Here is a 13,120-nt window from a genome sequence, read left to right on the forward strand (position 1 = left end):
ATTCATCATTTAAGACTTGGTCAAACTATGATTAACTCACTCCATCCGTAAACAAAAGAAACCCAAACCAAGTTCAACAAGAATTATGCACAACCTTTTTGAAAACTATATAATGAATTATAAAAAATTGTTAAACAAACATGGACCGGAGGTTATCTTAAAATTCATTTAAATGAAAAATGGTAAATTTGGTTCACTTGAGATGCTAACCTTTCCAAATACGATACTAATCAAAGTTGCATATAAAGGATGAAATGCATTAACACTTACACTTAATCACAAAAAACTAACAAAATTCTAATTTGTTTTTCTACTCAATGTTCTAGGAAATTGCCTAAACAGCAAAAGAACGATTGCACATGGAGCCTACAGGTCAAGATGATTGTCTGCCTTTTTATTTAAACCACAAATAAACACTTGCAATAGTTTCCTGATGGCGATGGAGGGCATAATCAAAATGAATTTAACTCTTTATATATATGTGGCATTCCTCTTCTGAATAATACTACATCTGAAAAATATTATTTGATCCGGTTTACTGCTCTTTGCAGCACGATAAAAATCTAGCAACAATTCCGTAAAAAGAACATATATGTTACAAAATTGATTGAAAAAATATAACAGAAGTCTACTCAATTCTTATTAAAGCATGCAAATTTCAATCTTTTGACCTACTCTATTGGTATCAACAATATCTAACTATTGTAGTAATAAAATTTTCTTATATGCTTTCATTATTGTTCCCTTTCCTACGTCATCGTTTCCCCGAATCTGTTTATTTCTAATATAGCATCCCTTTACATTTCCACATATTTGCCTTCACTCCTCATTGCAAGTAAAAGCCAAAAAAGTAGAATTGTAATAAGCAGAAAAATCAAAGAAATCAAAGATTTACCTTAAATATGAAAAACGAATTTGAGACAATAATAGGTTTCTTAGACCTTCCACCATATGTTACCATGGTCCTGCCGCGCCTAAAACACAAACAAATAATATTTACAAATGACTATTAGATTTGAAAATCACTAAAAAAAAGGGGTTACCTTCTTCAAAACATATGGGACTGTAAGTCTGCAAACCATACCTCCAAAAAAGTTAAGAACCAAAAAAGCAGCATTGCCTCCAACACAGTTAAATCCCTAAGGAAGTTCAGTTAAATCAGTTTAAATGGAAAATGATTAGTCAAACTCAAACAACTAAGTGGAGGAAAAATCAAATCGTGTTATAAATATGTAAAAGTTAGATAAATAACCTTTATAGTGAGTTGAGCGAAGTAAAGACAAAATATCACATTATAATTATAACTCAAGTGAATGACAAATAAAAAAGGGAGGGATGGATGATGTTATTGATCTTTCTTTCTTTCTGTTTGCTATGTGTCTTGAAAGCATACGGAGCACTCTATTTATAGAGCAGCTCCGATCAAACATATTAATTATACATTTGAATTTACAACACAACTTTTGAATCTGCATCCCCAAAGTCAATTTTGATTTGTATGGGCATTGAAAACTTCTGCCAAAGTACTGTGGGCATTCACTACCCACCAACATTTTCAACACTCTCCCTTGGATGCCTACATATCAACATCAGTTGCCTCGTTAAAACCTTGCTTGGAAAAACCCAGTGGGAAAAAACCATAGAAAAGGAAAAAGAGTACAACTTTTCCTAGATTGTTGATATAGTGTTAAATATGCTTATGTTGCCTCGTTAAAACCTTGATAGGAAAAACCTAGTGGGAAAAATCCTAATTGAAGGAAAAAGAGTACAACATGCATGTATCATGGATGCTCCCCCTGATATGTATCTCCCCCTGATTCCGCATTCTCCAAATTTAGCTGTTTGGTAAGTCAACGCAATCTGATACTTTGCACTAACTTTTGAAACGTGCATTTTGGTGGAGACTTGGTGAACAAGTCTACCAGATTTTCATTGGAACGGATTTGTTTGATTTCAATAACTTTAGCCTTCTGAAGCTCATGTGCACTGAAAAACTTTGGAAGATATGTGTTTAGTCTTATCGCCCTTGATGAATCCTTCCTTCATTTAGGCAACACAGGCTGCATTATCTTCATGAATAATAGTTGGAGTGTCTGTCTTTGAAGTTAGACCACATGAATTCTGGATATGATGGATCATTGATCTTAACCAAGAACATTCACGACTTGCTTCATGTAAAGCAAGTATTTCTGAATGATTTGAAGATGTAGCAACTAATGTTTGCTTTGTTGAGCGCCATGAAATTGATGTATCTCCATTCTTAAATACATATACAGTTTGTGAGCGGGCCTTATGCGGATCAAAGAGGAAACCAGCATCTGCATATCCAATAAGGACCTGGTCATTTGTGGAGTTCTTTGAGTAGAAGAGACCCATGTCTGTTGTCCCATGAAGGTATCACAATACATCTTTGATACTCTTCCAATGACGAATTGTTAGAGCAGAACTATACATTACTAACAAGTTGACTGAAAAAGCTATACCTGGTCTAGTACATTATGCTAAATACAAAAAAGCACATACTGCACTCAGATATGGTACTTCTGGACCAATGACCATTTCATCTTCTTCTTTTGGACGGAATGGATCTTTCTTAATGTCCAGAGAACGAACGACCATTGGCGTGCTGAATGGATAAGCTTTCTCCATACCAAATCGCTTCAGGATTTTTTCAATATAAGTTGATTGGTGGACCAAAATTCCACTAGCACAATGCTCAATCTGCAGGCTGAGACAAAATTTCATTTTTCCAAGGTCTTTCATTTCAAATTCACTTTTCAGATATTCAGCAGTTTTATTGAGCTTTTCAGGGGTTCCAACTAGGTTCATATCATCGACATATACTGCCACTATAGCAAATCCAGAGTTGGATTTCTTAATGAACACACAAGGGCAAATGACATTTTTGATATATCCTTCTTTGATCAAATACTCACTGAGACGATTATACCACATTCATCCAAATTGTTTTAGCCCATACAATGATCACCTTAATTTGATCGAGAGCATACCTCGTGGTTTGTTAGTTGTTTCAGGCAACTTAAGTCCTTCTAGGACCTTCATGTATATGTCAGTATCTAATTCTCCATATAGATATGCAGTGATGACATCCATAAGTCGCATGTCAAGCTTTTCTGAAAACACTAAACTTATTAAGTAACGGAATGTAATTGCGTCTATTACAGGAGAGTATGTCTCCTCATAATCAATTCCAGATCTTTGCGAAAAGCCTTGTGCAACGAGTTGTGTTTTGTATCTTGCGATCTCGTTTTTCTCATTGCGTTTCCTTGTGAATACCCATTTGTAACCCACATGATTTACATCAGGCGGGGTTTGGACTACTAGTCCAAAAACACTTCGCCTTTCCAAGGAATTTAATTCTGCCTGGATTGCATCTTTCCACTTAGGCCAATTTTGTCTCTGTTTACATTCAGCAACAAAGCGGGGCTCAATATCATCACTTAATATGATTTCAATGGCTACTGTGAATGCAAACATATCGTTAATGATTATTTCATTCTGATCCCACAATTCATTAGTACATGCATAATTTATGGAGATTTCTTTACCTTCATGTACTTCTGTCTCTTCAAGGACATATGTCTCATCGAGGACATTTTCTTTTTCTGGAAGTCCAGAATCATGAATTGTGGATTTGTCATTCATTCTCTATTCCTGAATGATTTCATTTGGATTCAACTATGCCTTTGTCTTTCTCTTTCTAGTGGCTGAATCTTTTGAACCTGGGGGTCTACCACGCTTCAGGCGTGCACCAGATGAATCATTCGCTGCCACTTTATTTTGTCCAACAGTGACATCAATTCTTGCAGGTGCATTTGCAGCTGGTATATGTGATTTTGTCACTTTCATAGCATCATTAAATGCATATGACATTTGATTGGCAACGCTTTGAAGATGAACGATCCTTCTTACTTCATTTTCATATTGAACATTTCGACGATCAAAATGAGATAAGGTGGGAACAACCCATGTCAACTCTTTTCATTTTTCTAGAACGGTCTTTTCTCCCCCTAACAACGGGAAAACTATCTCATCAAAGTGACAATCAGCAAAACGAGCTGTAAACATATCACCTGTCAAGGGTTCCAATTATCTAATGATAGATGGTGAATCAAAACCCACATAAATTCCCAGTCTACGCTGAGGTCCCATTTTAGTGCGTTGCGGGGGTGCAATAGGCACATAAACGATACAACCAAAAACTTGTAAATGTGAAATGTTTGGCTGATGCCCAAACACAAGTTGTACTAAGGAGTATTGGTGGTTGGCTATAGGTCTCAATCAAACCAATGATGCAGCATGTAAGATGGCATGTTCCTATGCAGAAACTGGCAATTTTGTTTTCATGAGCAGAGTGCAAGCTATTAACTGAAGCTGCTTGATCAATGCTTCTGCTAAACCATTTTGAGTATGGACATGAGGAACAAGGTGTTCAACATCAATGCCCAATGTCATACAGTAATCATCAAAGGTTTGAGACGTAAATTCACCAGCGTTATCAAGTCGGATTGAATTAATGGGATAATCTGGGAACTATGCTCGTAACTTAGTTATCTGAGCAAGAAGTCTTGCAAAAGCTACATTTCAAGTAGACAAGAGACAAACATGTGATCATCTGGTAGATGCATTAACCTTTAGTTGTGATGGTCTGAATACCAACTTCCCTTGAGAACAAGCCTTGTAAGGGGTTATCATTTAAGATAACAATGTGTCTGCTCAATAATAGATGTCCATTAAAGTTGGTAATGATCCCACGCATCATGGTAGATCCTGGATGACCTAGACGGTTATGCCAAAGCATGTAAACTTTTGAATCAATGAACTTCTGGTTCATGACAGTGTGTGATTCAACTGTCTTTACGTATGTATAATACAATCCACTCGAAAAACCATGCAACTTCTCCAATATACGCTTCTGGGTATCATTAGAGGTAATGCATAGATACTTCACATTTTCTGCACTTTTCATTTCAATGTGGTATCCATTTAAACGTATGTCTTTGAAACTCAACAAATTTCGAGTAGATCGAGTAGCGTACAGCGCATTCTGTATGGACAATATTGTTCTATTTGTTAACATAATCTGGGCTTTCCTTGAGCCTTCAATTACATCTGAAGGTCCTGATATTGTTGTTACCCTTACTTTTGTAGCATCAATCTTGAGAAATACTTTTGATCTTGAAGTAATGTATGCGTAGTTGCGCAGTCTGCAAGACAAATATCTTCGTCATTTCTCATGTTTTGAGAATGACCATAGTCTTTATCCATGCTCTCTGAGTAAGGGAATCAGAGTTAAAAGCAAGTTATAGCAGGAAATTTACATGCTACTTTTATTGAATCTAAAATGTCACTACAAGTTCAACATAATAAAAGTACATCAAATATAAACGATTCAGTCGGACCGGTATATACTTCATTCCCCCTTTCCATAATGAAGTCTGAAACATCTAGGTGAGTTGTGTTCAACTGCCCTGATAAGTCACACACTGGATCAGGTATATCCATTCGTTTAGCCTGGTCGAGAAAATTAGTCTCGACACATTCTCCTTAAGGGAGGCTTGATATAGATCCACCAGCTGTTTTGGGGTACGACAAGTACGCGCCCAATGCCTATTACCACCACACCTATGGCAGGCTCATTCAGAGTTCCTGGGAGCATTGTTCATGTGAGCTTTTCCTTTGTGGCGATTCACATTTTTAAAGCTCGGGCCTGAATTATATCTTGGAACCTGGTTGTGAAACTAACCACCATGGTTATTACCTTTCTTATTCCATCAACTTCGCTTGTGGCCACGTCCTCGTTTATGATTATCACTACCAGAAGATGTGGCGTTCACTTCGAGGGAAGCAGCATTCACTTTTGGGAATGGTGCAGATCCAGTAGGTCGAGAATAATGATTTTTTATCAGGAGTTCATTGTTTTGTTTAGCTACCAGGAGCACAGATATCAGCTGGTTGTATTCAGTGAAGCCTCGTGCTCTATACTGCTGCTGCAGGAGCCCGTTAAAGGCATGAAATGTGCTGAAAGTCTTTTCCAGCAAATTTTCCTCAGTAACAGTATCCCCACAGAGATTCATCTGAGAGGTAATTCTGAACAACGCATAATTGTACTCAGCCACTGACTTGAAATCCTGGATCCTTAGGTGAGTCCATTCATAGTGAGCTTTTGGAAGAATCACCGTTGTCTAGTGATTGTATATGCTTCTCAAGGTCTGCCAAAGAGCTAACGGATCTTCAACCGTTAAGTACTCTTTCTTTAGTCCCTCATCAAGATGGCGACGAATAAAGATCATGGTCTTCGCTTGCTCTTGAGATGATGAGTTGTTCTCTTCCCTGATGGTATCTCCAAGATTCCCTACTTCTAGATGGATCTTGGTATCCAGTACCCAGGTAAGGTAATTCTTCCCGGTAATGTCCAGGGCAGCATATTCAAGTTTTGCCAAGTTCGCCATTTTCTTTTCTGAAAGAAAAATGAGATGTGTAAGAACTTGCAATAATATGTATTCCTGGAGGAATATAGTGTTAGAACTTCTGGTTCTTACAAATTTTTCATTTTGATCTTTAGGCCAAAATAATAAGCATTCGAAACATCTGGCTTAAGATTTTCAAGGTGAATGAGGAGAGTAATTGTACCACACCATTCTCATTGAAATAATATAACATATGATGGGCGATTATTCCGCACCACTCCAGTAGCAGGAAAAATTTAAATACGCAGAGCAAGGTGGGCGATTATACCGCACCACCTAAAATTGTAATGAATTCAACAGCAGGCAAATTTAAATATGCAAGGTAGGGTGGGCGATTATACCGCTCCACCTAAAATTTGCAATAAAATTAGATCTGCAATCCAAGATAGGCGATGATACCGCACCATCTTGGATCGCAATAAGATTAAATTTGTAGTTCAAGATGGGCGATTGTACCGCACCATCTTGGATTGCAGTAAAATCAACATAAATAAATACTATGTTAGTAATCAAGATCTACACCAAACAAGAAATCAAAGATGTATGTAACTGTTAAGTTGAAAACTAAAAGCAGGTATGGAGCAAACAGTTCATCGCGAGGGTATATCGCGCAGTTGAGGTAGAGGAAGAAGATGAACAGTAAAAACCTTAAAGGAAACCTTTTTTCTTTCAGCGAAGAGAAATGAGGAATAGTTATATTTAGATAGTCGTGCTGATAACATGTTATAAATATGTAAAAGTTAGATAGATAACCTTTATAGTGAGTGGAGCGAAGCAGAGGTAAAATATCACACTGTAATTATAACTCAAGTGAATGACAAATAAAAGAGGGAGGGATGGATGATGTTATTGATCTTTCTTTCTTTCTGTTTGCTATGTGTCTTGAAAGCATATGGAACGCTCTATTTATAGAGCAGCTCCGATCAAACATATTAATTATGCATTTGAAATTTACAACATAACTTTTAAATCTGCATCCCCAAAGTCAATTTTGATTTGTTTGGGCATTGAAAACTTCTGCCAAAGTACTGTGGGCATTCACTACCCACCAGCATTTACAACAAATCGTAATATACAAATTAATTATAGTCAGTTCCGAACTTCCAGAAGACCCTTGACATCTTATGTCACAACCGTCCCAGAATTACATTATCGTTGATGTGAAAAGATGAAATTACCCTTGACGGGTACTAATGTACGTGTGACGTATTATTTGGAATAATGCATACTCTCCTAATTTCTTGGAAAATAAATTAAGTGGATTTATTTTGTATGCATTTTGTGTGGTTAGGGATTAAAGGACTTTGGAATTGGGTTTGTTTTGTATGGACCACACACACACACAGGACAAGTACTCCCCGTGCTCTTTCTCTCCCTTCGAACTGTACGGATACACTCACCCACGATCATCCAAGCACGGATCGAAGGTTCCAAGGGCACCATTGTACTCGTGAGGACCCTACGAACTCATCCATACCCATTTTAGGTAAGAAATATTTCGATTTCACGTTGAAAACTCAAGGTCCGATTTGGGTACTATTGATGTGGGTAATTTGGTATTCTTGAAATTATCACCTTGGAGAGGTGTAGTGCGATTTGTAAAGAAAGGCAAGCTAAGTCCTAGGTATATAGGACCTTATGAGATCACTGAAATGATTGGTGAAGTTGCTTACAGATTGGAGTTGCCTCCGGAGTTATCTAAGGTACATAATGTGTTTCATGTCTCGATGCTTCGACATTATGTTTTAGATCCTTCACATGTGATTCCTCCTCAACCTTTAGAGATTAATCCGGATTTGACGTATGATGAGGAACTAGTGACTATCTTGGATTGGAAAGACAAGGTTTTAAGGAATAAGACAGTGAGCTTGGTAAAAGTATTGTGGAGGAACCACTCAGTAGAAGAAGCCACTTGGGAGACAGAAGATCGAATGAGAGAGATGTATCCGAGGTTGTTTTATGAATATTAGTGGATTGTTTGGTTGTATGAATTTCAGGGACGAAATTCTATAAGGAGGGTAGATTGTCCCAATACGTCCCGGAATTACATTATCGTTGATGTGAAAAGACGAAATTACCCTTGACGGGTACTAAGGTACGTGTGACATATTATTTGGAATAATGCATACTCTCCTAATTTCTTGGAAAATAAATTATGTGGATTTATTTTGTATGCATTTTGTGTGGTTAGGGATTAAAGGATTTTGGAATTGGGTTTGTTTTGTATGGACCACACACACACACGGGACAAGTACTCCCCGTGCTCTCTCTCTCCCTTCTCAGTTTCTCTCTCTTTCCCTTCGAACTGTACGGATACACTCACCCATGATCATCCAAGCACGGATCGAAGGTTCCAAGAGCACCATTGTACTCGTGAGGACCCTACGAACTCATCCATACCCATTTTAGGTAAGAAATCTTTCGATTTCACGTTGAAATCTTTGGGTTTTTAGGACAATCCAAGCTCATAGTGAGCTTTAGGAGGTTCTCACGAAGCTCGGGGACGTTCGTTTGAAGGTTTTGGACGTCGGGATCACAAGGTTCGAAGATGGCCGGTTTTGGGTGAAATTTCCCGACATGATTTCGAAGGATTTGGAAATTTTTAAAGGTATAGCCTTCTTCCTCTCGTAATTTGTGAAGTTTTGGTGAAAATTTCATGGAAAATGGTTGAGAATCGAGTGAGAAAAGAGCGATTACAGGTCTGCCCAATTTCCGGCGCCGGCGAGTTTTTCCGACGACTGGAGGTAGAGGATGACGCGCGTGGACCTGTGCCTATCCCGGCGCGTGGCAAGTCCAAAAATTATTTTAAAAATACCTCGACGTCCGTGACGTCGAGTAGGTCACTGTGGTATATTCATATACCCAATTTGAGCATCGTATAAGAAGTTATTACGTATTGTCGGTTATGTGCTTTAATTAACGTTTTTATAGTTGTTTCGCATATAGGTGATACCTATCCCGAGGACGAGCGCATTCAAGGACGTCATGGGGGTTACGACCCTTCGACTTACCAGTGAGTGGGCAGTATTTTCTGTATTTACCTATATACTATTGATTCTTCCCAAAAATTGAATTTAAATGAAAGTGTGTTTTGAAATGCCATGCATGCATATTATGAAATATGTGAATTAGTATTTAATGCATATATATATTTGAATTGGTGCCGTGGACGCACAGGTGAGTATCAGGTGAGTTTTATGTTAATCATGTGATTTATTGTGATGTGAATTGTATTGAAAGCTCAAACATGCACCCTTGGTGTTAGTGCTTATATTATTCACCCCACACCACACGCTCACCTTGGATCCAAGTAGGTACATGTCGTACAGACCATTAGAAGGTTCCGATATGTCGTACAGACCATGAGAGGTGGTTCCGACTTGTAGGTGATTTTAAATTATTATACAGCTGTCGATGAGAGAAGCACTAAAGCGTATTCTTACACCTTTCTTATTGTACAGACTACTTCATGTAGTTCTGATTTACGTGCAGAGTAGCGCCGTACAAGTCACTGTGGTGACTCCGATTGGATTGGATACTGAACTTTAGAATTAACCGTACAGGACCAACTGCAGGGTCTCCGGTTGATTCCTTATTTCACCTGTTATAATTTGGTTATTAGATTCTTAGTAGGCAAAGCAAGAAAATTACACATAACGAAACTATTGAAACTTTAAGGGGAAAACTTGATATAAGTCCAATTTTTTTAGCCAATAGTAGGAATAGTCCAATTTATTAAAATAAGCCCAATTCCTTAAATTTCATTATTTAATTATCAATTATCTATTCAATGATAAGATTTATTATAAAAAATCAAATTTCTTCCTAATTATCTCTTTGATTATTTACTTTTTTTGTTATTTCTTGTTCTTCCTCCTACTTGAAACCCCATTTATAGATTTTATTTTTAATTTTTATAATCAACCTATATCACAGGTTAATTATTTTTATGTATCTATATGACAGATTCTTTTTTATAACCAACGTGTCACAGATTAATGCGTCTTTCTTATAGGTATATTATGTTTTTTTTCTATCTTTTAATTAGGTTTCATATTTCTCTTACAGGTATAATTTACATTCATATATTTGTTACTTGAGTTAAGGTAGAATGATTTGTAGATAATTTATGTTAGTATATTAGTTTTTTTTGTTTTAAGATATTAATTAGATTTTTAGGAGTTGAAAAATGCATAATATTAGAAGATTTTAATTGATTTTTAATATTTAAAAAAATATAAAATGAGTATAAAAGAAATAAAACATGTAATTAGATAAATGAACTCACTCCTAAAAACCATCTATATTTTTGGACCTAGATCTAAAAGCCCCAACTTTAAAACCCACTTCCCAAATTAGGTTCTCTGATTGGCTAATGAGCATATTGATTTTAAACTATCATCCCAAACCAGCAATGCCTGAGGGTTTTTTTTTTTTTCTGGACAGTCTAATTAATCATTTTTAATAAAAGAATACAATTTATATAATAAGTTATACAATTTATATAACAATAATTAGTAGAGAAAACGAACGCAGTAATGTAAAAATCATGGGGTTACTTGAATTTTGAGGGCTGAGGACGATCGCTTAATGGCACCAAGTTCCATTTTTTGTCATAGTTCGAAATTGAATAGTTCGAAACTGAATTTGAGACTCTTCTAGATTCCTGTTAACAAACATAACATGGTGGATCAAATTAAAAACATATTTAAACAAAAAATTATAATTTGAGTTTTTCTAATTTTTTTCTATAAGAATTCCCATTACTCAAAACAAAAAGAAAAGTTTACCACAAGCTTGGAGCTAACTGGGGTCAATTCTCCTTGCTCTACAATCACACTAAACAAAATTCAAAGTACAAATATATATATATATATATATATATATATATATATATATATATATATATATATTATAACTCGCAATCTGTCATGTAACCTCATCTGCCAACTTGTTAATCCTTTAATCAGAATCCTACACTATCTAGTAACCAAACCAAACAATTAACTAAAAAAATCTAGAATTTATAAAGTTTAAACCATAATTATTAAGGTTAGAATTCAGGACAACCAACCTCTACTTGTTTTCTGGCAAATTTGGGGTCCTTTGATTTCTAAACTTTGAGTAGAAACTGATTATTCCATGGGCTAATATTCAAGTATCACAAAATATAATTTTATCGTAGTAAGCTTTTCGATTCACTCCAAACGAAGGTATTAAATGTTCACATATATATAATCACAACCATAAGAAAGAAGAAAACAACTCTTGGTACAGAGAAAAAATGAAGCACTAACAGATTCCCACACACCAAACTCTGAGAACAAACAAAAACAGAACCAAATTATATAGCAGCATGCAAGTCACGAAGGAAGAAAGAAAAAAGAACACTCATTTGCAAATCCAAAATTAGAAAAAAGCGCATGGACAAAATTAGGAAACTCTGGAGTTTTTTTTTTCAACGAAATTGGAAAATCTGAAAAAACTTGCAGCCTCAATTTTTCAAGAACAAACCTTCGGCGTCAACATTTTATAACAGAGACACACAAAAGTTAGACACAAAGAGAAAACGATGCATTGAAAATTTTGGAAAAAAAAAGGACTTACAGTGAGTCAGTGACAGATGGCGGAGGACAGATGTGCGATCAAAACCCTAGCTTGATCCACTCCGCGAGGCAAAGTTTTGGACAGTGTAGGAATCGAAGGAAAACCCAAATCCAAGAAAAAACAAATGGCTTTTCGAATTCGATATTTTTTTTTCAGCAAGAAAGTTGGAGAGAGAAGTCGAGATCGGAGAGCGAGGGAAGGCAAGGTTTAGCAACATAAGAGTTCGTGGGAGAGATCGAAATGGATTGAAGGCTTCTTCAGTAGAGAAGGAAAGCATGAGAAAGAGTAAAAGCTGAGAGAAGACCGCAAAGTGAAGGAGAAAGTCAGAGGAAAAGTCGAGAAGGAGTCGAAGCAAAGCCCGTCGACCATGATCGACGCGTGGACAGGATAGACGTCATTCCACTGTGCGGAGGAGGAAAAATGGGGAACAGCAGATTGCGAGTTATAATAGGTTATTTTTTAGTAAATGTTTTATATCTATTATAAATTTGATTAAATTTACTATATTAAATAATAGGTTATTTTTTTCAAAAGAAGAGTATATATGTAAGGTGAGAGTTTTAGGTCTATTATGTGTGAGGGTGAAGTAAATATTTTTGTAGGATGCAAAATATGGTGGAGCCTTAAACCGAAAAACAAGAAAAAGAAAGAAGATCTATAAAATAGGGTGGGTCTTAAATATGTGGGCACAAATAAATAGTTAAATTAAAGAATAATAGTCAAAATCTGCAAAAAGGAAGATGTGGGGAAAGAGAAAAAATAAAATTAAAAAAAAATGAAGATAAATTTTATTTGAATCCATATAACTTTTTTATACATTCAACTTACTCTCTACACTTATATTATTTTTAATTAAAGAATTAATATCTCTTTAAACCTGAATTTATTATCTAAACTACCCTCACGACCCTATTTCAAAATGTAAATTTATCTTTACACACATTTAGAAAATAAACCGCAAATTGAATAATTTGGTGAAGTTTCTACTTGTTTATGGGAATGAAAGCTTTATGAAGTTTGAT

The 13,120-nt window shown here is 36.0% G+C and overlaps 2 long non-coding RNA genes across 2 annotated transcripts; both read right to left on the reverse strand.

Moving 5' to 3' along the window:
* Positions 1-904: 904 nt before the first annotated feature.
* Positions 905-1,365, reverse strand: LOC126582438 (uncharacterized). The gene is made up of 3 exons (XR_007609528.1): positions 1,253-1,365; positions 1,044-1,139; positions 905-974 (listed from the first exon to the last, which is right to left on the reverse strand). It is a non-coding gene; the product is annotated as an uncharacterized LOC126582438 (long non-coding RNA).
* An 8,354-nt stretch (positions 1,366-9,719) lies between these two features.
* Positions 9,720-12,744, reverse strand: LOC126582439 (uncharacterized). The gene is made up of 3 exons (XR_007609529.1): positions 12,099-12,744; positions 11,051-11,157; positions 9,720-10,092 (listed from the first exon to the last, which is right to left on the reverse strand). It is a non-coding gene; the product is annotated as an uncharacterized LOC126582439 (long non-coding RNA).
* Between the last annotated feature and the right edge of the window lie 376 nt (positions 12,745-13,120).

The sequence above is a fragment of the Malus sylvestris genome, chromosome 9 (genome assembly GCF_916048215.2).
Source record: "Malus sylvestris chromosome 9, drMalSylv7.2, whole genome shotgun sequence".
NCBI classification, from domain to species: Eukaryota; Viridiplantae; Streptophyta; class Magnoliopsida; order Rosales; family Rosaceae; genus Malus; species Malus sylvestris.